This window comes from Humulus lupulus, chromosome 3 (assembly GCF_963169125.1).
Source record: "Humulus lupulus chromosome 3, drHumLupu1.1, whole genome shotgun sequence".
NCBI classification, from domain to species: domain Eukaryota; kingdom Viridiplantae; phylum Streptophyta; class Magnoliopsida; order Rosales; family Cannabaceae; genus Humulus; species Humulus lupulus.
The window spans coordinates 150,193,286-150,201,756 of record NC_084795.1 but is presented as its reverse complement, the minus strand read 5'-3'; positions in this window follow the sequence as shown (position 1 = coordinate 150,201,756).

Below are 8,471 nucleotides of genomic sequence, written 5' to 3'. Positions count from 1 at the left end.
AACTTACTGATCCACCTTTGCAGTTTGAACTACAACACTGTAATATTTCTCATTAAATTTTCCTGAATTCATCCCAGATCATAACGGTCACATCCCTCCTCTACGACACCACTTCCCACTAGATGCGTGCGTCTTCCCTCAACATGTTACTGGCACAAGCCACCCTCTCATTTCCTTCCTCATGAAATCTAGGATAGAAAAAGTCATGTTCATCCACTTCTCTGCCTGCAATGGGTCTGGGTTGCCCTCAAATGTGGGAGGGTGCTACTTTATGAACCTCTCATACAAAAGCTCCCACATATTTTCCATCACACGTTGGGATGGCACTGGTGCCACAGCCTGTGGGATCTGTAGTCCAACGTCCCGACGAGTAGACTGCTATCTGAGCTCTCAGAGTTCATCTTTAGTTCTCTAAAGTCTAGCTTGCATCTCTGCAAACATTTGTTGTCAGTTCTGTGGGGCAGGTGGAGGGTCCTGACCTTGGTTGTGCTCTTCGGCCATATTGCTGCAGAATCTAATTGATCGCCAAGGCATAACTTCAATATGCGTGCAATCAATGACATCATACATCAGGCACAATAACAACATCCAAAAAAACCACCTCCCAATCCAATCAATCAACAACAAACATTAAATCAACACAATGCACACTATTGATGCGGTTCTTCGCCAACAGGTAATTAAGAAAAGAAAGAGAAAGGGATTAATGCTTATGTTGAACCGAAATAGATGAATGATCTTGGAAATGGAATGGTGACACAAAATATGTTTTTTAGGTGGTTCAAAGGTTAAAATCCTTCTACTCCACCAGTCAGTATTATTGCTATATAGTGGGTATTCTTTTACAGGGTCTTTTTTACATAATAGAATCCAACCCCTTGTAACTCCCAGGGTCTCCATATTTATAGGAGAATGCACCTGGGAGTTGGTAAGAAGGTCATCCCGTGACCTTCTTACCTATCATGTCAACTCTGTGACATTCATGATTAATTCCTAAACCTGACACATAAGTGTGGTCAAATTAGGTAAGGGGATAATGGGCCGCACGGCCCAACCTAGTCGTGGGTGTCTGAATACGCACGTTCATGCTGCGTGTCCGAGAAGTCAGGGATATATCAGACACGTGATGTCTGATATATGCACGTTTACCTTGCGTGGTTGACTTTATAAAGGGTCACAGCTCCACCTCTAGCTCGTACCACGAGCTGGATGCTTTCCTCGACCTACGGCCTTCAAAGTCCAGACTCAGTCCTTAAGCAATCTTGGCGAACCCTTGGGTTACCTCGAGCTAAAGAGGTAGGATCTTATGATGGCAGCTCCAGTCTTGGGGATGCCCACGTGGTAGTCATGATTAGGCCGTATCTCAGCTCGTTAATCAGTCCGTGGGAAAATCAGGGCGTACACACACATAGCATAAACATATAGCAATCAAAGGGGTCGAGCCCTAGAATTATATCACTCATCATGATCCATTCATATTAATCAAGCAACACATGGTAATTCAGACAAGCAATTAAACATGTAAGTCACTTAATACCGACCAACCCTGAGTCGAACTTGTCTCTGGCAGCGAGAGTACATGTTCGGTCAATCTCAAGGAACCATAAACCTTGGCATGCTCTAGTACCAAGTTGTAACACCCTACTTCCCTAGAGTCGTTACCATATCATTTTAAAATGTGGCATTAGCTCGCTAATCGAGGTATTAGACTAAAAAGTGTGATTAAATCAGAATAAAAATTCATTTAATGAAAATTAAGTATAAAAGGGTTGGACATCCATTAAAATTATAAAAGTGATAAATTGGGATTCCAAAACATTGTTATAAAATATATTTACAACTCAAAAGTTAGAGTACAATCGACCTAAGTGACAAAACTAAATGTTTATAACATGTTCCTCTCAACAGTTGGGGTTTTATGCCCTAATTAAAACCCAAATTCTTTGTAATCTCATGTATTATCAATAAACGAATAGAAATCATTTTTTGACTTGGTCAATCACTCTGCTCACATGTTTTATTTTCATGATTATTTGTTTAATATAAACTTCTATTAAATCACGAGCATATAGCTAATCGTATTTATAGTGACGTAATCACAATGGAATATAAATATGATTATATATTCAAAATAAGTTAGTCCTAAGATTAGTCAGTGCATATGATTTACACTAACTTGCCAATCTACGATATTATCTACTTACGAATTGTAGTGTTATGTTTTTTCCAGAACATTAGCAAAGTAGATAAGATCGGATGTATTTGTTACATCGGACTAGACCGATATTGACAGTAGATAGGATAAGTAACATACTGTTATTATCTATTCTAGTCATATCATATAGTTGATCATAGGTCAATTCAATCTCAATTCTAAGTGGTTAGTATTCTAACTGATTGTATTATTTGAGTTCTTTGACTTTTCGTTACCAGCTTACCCTACGGACTAGCCCATACTTACATCTTAGGAACACGGTAGTATAATTGAGTGGGATATGAACATCTATAGCTTCGAATTAAGAAGTAAAATGATGGTTTCCTTTTAGTTTGGTTCAAGGTGCTAAATGATAGAGATCTCATTTTAGTAATTAATATTAGTTTACTGAAATATCATTTACAAGGAACTAAGTGTTTTAATGATAAAATACAATGAGGGGTAAAATGGTATTTTAGTCCCATCTCATTGTAGACCGTCTATAAGGGATTGAGTGATAATTATGGTTGTAACAATGGATAATTAATAACGTATCTATATTGGTTATAGAGCATTCTATGAATTCAAAAGAGCAATTTTGAGTCTTTAGTGGAGTTACGAGGAATTAATAAGTTAGTAAATTTCTTTGTTAAATTTATGATAACTTATTGGAGCTTGATTTCATAGGCTCATGGTCCCCACTGGTCCTTGGATAAAATCATATATATAGTCTCAATTAATTGATTTAATTATCCATTAGAATTATCAAAGTTGACTAGGTCAATTTTGGATAGTTTCACAGAGTTTTACAATTTAGAGAATAAAAGAGATTTTAGGGTAGATTTATTAATTAAGACAAATTGGTGTCTAAATTAATAAATAAGTTTAAATCAAGGTTCAATTTATAATTAATTAATTTGATAAAGGATTTAAATAATTAATTAATTAACTAAATCAATAGAAAACAATACAGGTCTTGATTTTAAGTCCAATGGACTTATAATTAAATGCGAAATTTTATGGGCCTAAAGCCCATGAGAATTTCGACCTAATGGCTTATATTATCTCTTATTTTAATGATTTTTTAATTATAATAAATTACTTAATTGAGCCTACAAAATGAATGCTAAGTGAGAGTTGAAATTAGTTTTTTAAAAGACGATCTGACAGGTGAATTTGAGATGATCAGAATATCTGCTCTTAATGCTCTTGGTTTTAGATTCTCTCTACAGCATAAGTCCTTTTCTAAGCCTTAATATTCTCTTCTATTCTTCTTCTCTTTGTAACTATCTCATGTGTTGAGAATTTCCCACTCTAGTCTAGGTGATTCTAAGGATACTTTGGAAGATTGTGAAGAAAATTAATGATCGGTTCAGTTTCTCGGTGATGCCCTCTGACGGAAAGGATTCAAGGGTTAGAGAAACTGAAGGAAGGACTAATACATTTCGCTGCGTAAATGAAGTGTTCTATCATTATCTTTGTTTAAATTCAATTATAGAAACATGTTCTAGATTGTCTTATATTGATGTGTTTAATATATGATTTACATGAAAATAATTAAGATCTTGTATAAGTTTTCCCAACATAAACAACACCAGTCGTGGCGGCCAGGTAGGCCAAACATGTACGCGCCACTCCATGCCCTCCAACCCATGCTTGGTCAGCCTTTCTGTTTCCTTTACCTACACCATAGAGCACCCGTGAGCCAAGGCCCGGCAAGAAAACTCATGCACATAGCATATAACAATTCATTCCAATAAATACATAACTTTAAACAAATAACAAATTATTCACATAACGGTTTATGCCGACCAAGGTGCTTTACCAGGCACCAGGTTCACGGTCTTCATTGAACGGGTGAATACAACACCCTAGATGGCCATGCCTGGTGGCCAGCATTCAGCATGCTTGTTGTCATTCGGCCTACATTCAACATGCTTGTTGTTGTTCCCGGCATTCGCCGATCAATCATAATCACACTAACATAGCATAACAATTATAAACACTCATACATAGCATTAAACACAGATGGTCAGGCCATGCCCTGCCCTACTGGCACAAAAAGTTTTCTTACCTATGTCCCGAGCTGACTAACTAGTGCAATCTCGAGCACGATCCCCTAAATGCGAGCCTTGGCAGTAAAACCTAGTCATAACGCAATAATGATAAACATCCATCAAACCCTAAACATATTAAAAACTTCAGAATAATATTTTTTCCTTTGGGACATTGAATCCTACTAAACCGAGTAGCAAAATCCTTCCCAAGCCCTTGAATTTGGGTTCCCGAGCTTCAAACCTTGTTTTGGCCTTTTCCCTTAATTTGAGTCACGGCCCAACACCCTAGGGCCGAGGCGCGCTACAAGTGAAAGAGCCCCAAGGCTCTCTTCTGGGGGACACGAGTCACGGTGCACCTTAGCCTGTGCCACGACGCCTAGACAATTTCAGAGGCTCCCATGCCTTCTTGGTTCATGCGGGTCGTGACGCCTGAAGAACAGGGCCGTAGCTCGAACTTCGAAACTCAAAAATACCCCTGCATTTTCTCGAGCCAAAGTCACCAATTCACAACCAAATTAACACCTGAACCCAGAATTTAGTCTATAATTCATATCAAGGAAACCTATTCAGTGTAAACACCCCAAAAACTATCCCATAATCTCACCAACAACCCAAAAACCAGCCTAAAGTTCAAACCCAATGAAAACCCTTAAACCACAGCAGAAACTCAATACAAAATCAAATAGAAACCCTTACCTCAACTGAGAATCCGACCCTGAGCTAAACCCAAACACTTTAAGCTTCAATTCCCTTTAATTCCAAGCTTTCCTCCTTGAATATCAGCAAAAACCCCCTTAGCTAAAGAGAAAGAGTGAGAGTATCGAGAGAGAGAGAGAAAGAGAAAGGCTAAGAGAGTGTTGTATTTTCTGATTAGTTCTAGAGTCCTAACCCTAGTCTAAGTCTATCCTCAGCTTCAAAGTGACCAAAATGTCCCTAGGTTAACCCTTAGCCATTCAATGCCTCCAAGGAAGATCTCGTCATTTGCCACATTCCCGCTAATTCCTCGAGTAGTCATATAGATCCCCAATTATTCCCGACATACCCACAAAAATCACTAAATAGCTACCTACTACCCGGTAACCCCAAACACATACTACGTTCCCAAAATACCCTAGGCTCACCCCAAGCTGGGTATTTGACCCCGTTGTGACTATTCCGCTAATCCACTCCCTAGGACCATCTCAGACCACACATCTCAGTTATATCTCCACAATATTGTGGTCTCAAGCACAACAAACACACATAATCACATTTAAGCCCTCAACCGACCAAAATTACAAATATGCCCTTACTAACACGAACGGGCCCACATGCATATTTATTTCACCTAAACATGTATATCTAGTAACATAATCATTTAATTCAAGTAATCACGTACTGATACACACATATCACAATTAATCACGTAATAATACAATTAAGTCAATTATTGCCCTCCCGGCAGGCTAATCAAGGCATTGAGCCTTATTAGCAAATTTGGGACGTTACAACTATCCCCTCCTTACAGAAACTTCATCCTCAAAATTTACCTAAATAACTCAGGATATCGACCCCACATATCAGACTCAAGCTTCCAAGTTGCCTCTTCCACTTTGTTGTTTCTCCACACCACTTTCACCAAGGCAATGGTCTTGTTTTGCAAGACTTTATCTTTCCGGTCTAGGATCTGAACTGGTTTCTCCTCATAAGAAAAATCTTGATCCAACTCCAGGTTTTCATAAATCAATACATGTGTAGAATCTGATACATACTTCTGGAGCATAGACATGTGGAATACGTTGTGAACCCCTGATAAGGCTGGAGGCATAGCCAATCTATAAGCCACCTATCCAACTCGTTCTAGAATCTCATAGGGGCCAACAAACCTAGGACTTAACTTTCCTTTCACTCCTCTCGAAGGACAAACTCCGAGAAACACATGATCACCGACTTGAAACTCTACACTTCTGCGTTTTAAGTTTGAGTAACTCTTATGTCTACTTTGGGAGGCGAGCATTTGAGCTCTAATCTTCTCAATTTCCTCGTTAGACCTTTAAACGAACTCAAGCCCTAAGTATTTCCTCTCACCCGTCTCATCCCAATGAATGGGAAATCTACTCTTCCTCCCATACAACATCTCATACAAAGCCACTCTGATAGTCACCTGATAGTTGTTATTATAAGAAAACTCAATCAAAGGGAGATACTTACTCCAAGATCCCCCAGAATCCAGCACACACGCCTGAAACATATCCTCAAGTATCTGAATTGTCCTTTAAAAACACTTTTAAACTGAATGACTTTATTTCTTAACTTTTAAACTAACTTCTTTAAGTATGAATGTTGCTAGCAAATGATTGATGAGAGTGTTTCTCTTTTTAGTATGTGCATAGCTTGATTAAACAATTTTGAGACCCTAGAAAGAGCTAGTTTCTTGTGAGAGCTTAAGTTTCTAGAATTACTTAGTGATTTTCCCTGAGGCGAAATCCTAGACAATTCCACACTGATGAAATGATTTAGGCCATCTTTGCACCGTTTGAGCCTTTGAAGCCTACCTTGTATGCATTCTTATCCCTAGTCACCCCATTGAGCTTCAGTGTCATTTTTTCTTTCTTAGCCACTCATTAGCTAAGCTTGTCATATATATAATCACCTCTTTTCACCACACCCTTTTTGCACCTTGATCTTTATAGGATTTAATCGTTGTCCATTTTGGGGGGTTGAGAGGAGTTGAGTGTGAGAGAGCAAATTGGGTGAGTGTTTTCCTTTTCTTCTTTTGCTAGTTTTCACCATTGGGGACAATGTTGATTTTAAGTTTGGGGGGAGAGTGTATTCTCATTTTTCTTGTTCTCTTTCCATATAGTTGTTTATTTTCATTAAAAAAATATTGAGATCCAAAAAGAAAAAAATAATTAAGAGTGCACTCCCTTGCATCAAAGCATCTAAAAAAAATCAGAAAAGAAAAAGAAAGCATAAAGTATGTATGTTTGTAAATAAGTTTGGGGGTGTAACTCTTCAAATAAAGGAAAAGTTATTTTACTTTTTGTCTTTGTATGTTAGTAATAAAGGCTAGTGGCAAGATTTATATTGTGTTGTGGGGTTTTCTTTGGGGGAAATTAATGTGTGCAATTATGTATTTAGGTCCTAGAAAGATTGAGGTGCTTAGGGTGATTTGAGCCAAAATTTATCTCTCTTATCCTACCTTCACCCTAGCCTATCATTACAAGCTTGATAAATCGCTATTGATCTTTGGTGTGGTATTTGTCTACATTAGTGGAGAAGGAATCACTAAGTAACTTATGGAGACATTATTTAAGCTTGAGGACCAAGGCCTAGCTTGATTTTTGGTGATTGAAATTGTTTAGGAAAAGCTATGCATGCACTAAAGGGTGAAACACTTGATTCATATTTTGGCAGCAACATTAATGCTTGAAGAATTTGGTTTAAAACTTGTGAAAGATTGAAATTCAGCTTCTCTTATTCAAAATAAAATTTCCCGACAGCCTTCCCCTTTTTACCATTGGCATAGCAAAGTTTGTCCACTGTTGTTGTGTTTTGTCTTTGTTGTTTCCTTGTCTTTTCTTGTTTAGTTTGTGCCTTTTGTGTCTTTTTGTTATTTGTGTTTTGTTTTTAGAGTCGTCACTCGAGGACAAGTAATGTAGTAAGTTTGGGAGTGTGATAACTCTTGAATAAGGAGTTATTTCATGTGCTTTTGAACTTATAATTGTGAAAAAATCGTGGGTGATGTTAGTTTAATTTTTAGCTTTTGTAGCTAACTTTGGTGTTTTTATGATCTTACTTAAGTTTAATTATTTTTGTAGTTTTTAATAGCTAATGGGTTAAAGGTAGTAGTTTCATGGATAAATATTTGCACAAGGAATGAACTAACATGTGAAACTATTTAAATTGAATTTTTGATGGCTGAATTATCAGGTTTTGCTACAGCAAAATAGATTTTGCTGAAGCATTTTGATCAGGCAGTTTTTGGGCACATAGAACACGTGGCAAGTCAATGGGTGAGCTGGAATATTGGTTGAGGTGGCAAGGGAAGAAAGAATCAGTCAAAATATGGGAGAAAGGACAAAAGAGAAAAGAGGGACTCACGTTTTTAGAGGAGGAAGGGCAATATTGGACTTTTGGGGGCTAAAGGAGGAAACCTAGAATGGACTTAAGGAGGCATCAGCCAAAATAGGAAAGCAGCAACCATTTTTGGAAAGAAAAACCAGCAAAAGAAAAGAGAG